At 37.9% G+C, this 3,748-nt stretch overlaps 1 long non-coding RNA gene across 1 annotated transcript in view; it reads left to right on the forward strand.

The window, feature by feature from the left end:
• Positions 1–3,748, forward strand: part of LOC107693509 (uncharacterized) — a 9,341-nt gene that overhangs the window by 5,002 nt on the left and 591 nt on the right. The gene's annotated exons all lie outside the window — the stretch shown is intronic.

The following is a 3,748-nucleotide window of genomic DNA, read 5'->3' on the forward strand; positions in this document are numbered from 1 at the left end:
ATTGGCTTTCACCGTGGACGAAGCGGAGTCCAGCCCGTCCATGTGAGAGTCCAGCCAGTCACATGTGGTTGCCGCAAGCCCGCCGGCCACTCCTTCGTGGAATCCGCTGGCTGCGCCGTTCTCAAGCCCACTGGCCTCCTCTCACTCAGCCCGCCGGCCGTTCCTCACTCTAGCCCGCCGTGTGTGACGCTGTGTTTCGTTGTGAAAGCGAAACTACTTTGTTTGTCCTTCCGAAAGAGGACACGACTAGAAATCAGTGGTTAAGTTGTATTTACAACACTGTTCCAGAACACTTCAACCCAAATATTCAGATGTGTGCAGCACATTTTATGGAGGACTGTTTCCTGATCCTGGTAGAGTAGACTACAATGCCGGCTGTTCTGACTGTAAGTACGTTTTTTATATTTAAAGAATTTGCCACTGATGATTCAAACGCGAGTTTTGGGCAGTGTAGAGTAGCGCTTGTTGTTTGTCATTTCTCCGATCACAAATGCAGACATGGTTTTATGTTTACACGGCACGATGCAATGCGTAAAAAGACAGTATAAGTCATTATAATCCGTAATTATGTCCTAACTGGATGCAACAAATGCCTCGTTTATAATGGGTTTACATGTTTTTGTCTCGTTGCTCTGGCCTGACAAGGCATCACAGTATGGTAGGGGCGTAACATTTCCGTTCAGGTCAAGTCAAGTCTGTTTTTTTCAGAAAGGCGGGGCATAGAGGATAAACAATTATGTATGTGGAAAATAATGTGTTTTTTGAACCTTAAACCGCATAAACACATTTCATTACACCAAATACACAAAATAATGTTCTTTTTAGCAACATCATATGACCCCTTTAACACGTATTTCACGTGTAAAATACGCGTTATATACGCGTGAAATACGCGCTGATTTTTTCACACGCAAACAACACGTATCTAACGCATAAAATATTTGATGCATTGTTCATGTGTAACAATGCGCGTGTTTTTGACGCTTTTGGCCTACATATGGCATACATATACGGGCTTGACTCTCGTTGCACGTTCATACAGACAGTATTCGAGACGCTACTGTAAGCTGCTGTTTGAACGGGACATTTCGAGACTGTAAGGAAATGTGGTTGTCAATCCCTAAAAAAACTGACAGTGTGAGCGTAGCCGTAATTAATGTAGTGATTACTTTCTGGCTCTATGGCATTTTTAAACTGTATCCGAGATGTTAGCGTGTCTCTAATAATATCGCTCACAAACATGATCACTGCACGATCTAATGTGTAGTGTCTTATTAACTCACTGTCATGTATTGTGTGCAATACATTTCTTCTCCCACTTCACATTTCGTGATTTTCTCCACTGCTAAAGAAACTCTTAAGCCTCTTAAAAGTCCTCGTCAGTAGGCCTACTCCTAACAATTTCGGACCTTAAGAGCTCTTTTAAGGGTTAAGATGCTTTCTGAATTACTTTCTTCTTTACTATGATCTTTTCTTTCATTTTAAGAGGAGACGACCACATTTCTAAGATTTTTCTTAGAATTGTGTCACTAGGAGCAACTCTTTGCACTAAGAATTTTCATGAATACGGGCCCTGATCTTTTGAATACATACCTGTATAGTTTCCAACTATGTTAGATTTACTTGAAGAGGGTTATTATTAAATACATTATGTAAACCTGGGGTGCAGCTCCAGCGTTTACAATGAATTAAATGGATAATGAGTTTTAATGTTTATTGCTATCTTGTTGAGTATTAGGTATTAGGCCACTAACATACCCCAACTCTTTCTGAGGGAGACACTGAAGTTTACACTGAACACAGAAAGTCATAACTCCACAAGGACAGTGCATGCTTTTAGTGTTATTATTAAAGGCATTAGGATCTGCACTGAAAACATGTTGAGCTGCCCTGGCTGGCCTCACTAACACTTCTTCCAACAGCAACCTCAGTTTCCCTCAGGATTTCAACTACACAGATACTGACCAGACTCAACCCTGCTTAGCTTCAGTCAGTGGGCAGCTGACAGCTGTTGTTGCTAAAGCTTCCCTTAAGTATGCATACACTTCTGGTATTTCTTAAACATACACATTTAAAACTATATTATCAAATAAAATCAATATATTATATCATATAGATAGATATAATACCATTTAGATTGTTGGCCTTCAGTTACTCATCTCAGCGGTGGTGTCGGCTATTCCTGAGTGCACACTTGGATTGGAATTCTATGTCTATGGGAAGTCAAACAGCTGAAATTTCTGGTCACTAAAACAAAATCATGTTGAAGAGCCTTAGTATTCTAAGCAGCACTCATAAGTTCGTAAATACTACATTAAAATGGGAAAACCTTTTTCCACACAATTAAAGTTCATACAAACATACTAGGGCTTAAATAACAACATTTCACCAATTTCAACATTTACCCTCCCGATTCCACACGAAGCATACTGTGAACTAGAAATCCAATGTCCAGTTTCTGTTGTCAACAAAAATTAATCATATTTATTTTTTTAGGTAGATTGTAGGTGTTGTGCTCTTTTTTCTTTTCTTTTTTTTTACTGCTGGAATGGATTGGTTAGTGTGCAATACTTACTCATTCCTGTTAAATTGCCTGTGGTTTTGTGTTTCTCTAAAATTTATGTGTTTTAGTGCCCTAAATGCTTCAGTCCTATGACGCTCTCACAGAATGACAATTGCCTTTGACTGGTTCTGCAGCATACATTCTTGATGCCTTTCCTTCCATCTGGCCTCATGTCATACAAACGTGTCTGCCTTGTTTTTATTGTTTGCGAGTAAATAATGACAGAAGTTTCATTTTTGGGTGAACTGTCCCTTTAAGACAAAACTGCACTTATTACACTGTGAATTTGTGTTCTGTTTTTTGTAAAGCATTTCAGTATTCTTTATTCCAGTGTTTAAAATAGTTACAATCTTTAGTGTTTGTTGGTGATATGTTTGATATGATGTTTTTTTAATAATAATAATAAAAATAAAATTTTACGAAAGACATTGTGGATATTCTGAGAACAATAAAATGGAATTAGATGGAATTTTGGTTACCTCTCTCTTCCTTCAGCTTGCTCCCTTTTTATCAGGGGTCGCCACAGAGGAGTGATCTGCACAACCGATTTGGAATTTTGGTTACCTGGTGTTACTAAACTAAAAAAGGTTATGGCAGGTGTAAAAGTGAGGGCTACACACCTGGACTCTGGAGCGCTGATCGAATAACAAACATGTTCCATAATATGACATAAATGAGAAATTGCTGAGTCACAGCAACACAGCTCAGTGTCATGTCTTCATCAGTTTACATTTGCTGCTGACAGTTCACTAGAAACATGCTTTGTCATTGTCACTGTCACATGATTGTCACATGATTTTTTCTTTAATCCAAATGCAGTTACCAGGTGGAACACAGTGATGACATCACTGTTACATGATATTGCAGAACTGTCTCATTATATTTGCCACATCACTGTTGCTGTAGTATGCACTATGCAGGGTCACATGCATCCTTGAAATCCTGATATTTTGTAATGCCTAATTGTCCTGTAAAATGTTTGAAACTATAAAATTATAATAAATGACTGTGCTGACAAGGTTTATATATATATATATATATATATATATATATATAGTAGATAGAATAGAAAAAAAAGAATAGGTAACAAAAGTGCTAAGAGGGTCTTTTTTACATTAAAAAAAAGTCAAAGAATAGAGAATGCTAGTGTTAAGACCACCATTTTTATAAGAAATAAAAAAGAAC

This window comes from Sinocyclocheilus anshuiensis, unplaced genomic scaffold, assembly GCF_001515605.1.
Source record: "Sinocyclocheilus anshuiensis isolate Anshui unplaced genomic scaffold, SAMN03320099.WGS_v1.1 scaffold1694, whole genome shotgun sequence".
Classification (NCBI taxonomy): domain Eukaryota; kingdom Metazoa; phylum Chordata; class Actinopteri; order Cypriniformes; family Cyprinidae; genus Sinocyclocheilus; species Sinocyclocheilus anshuiensis.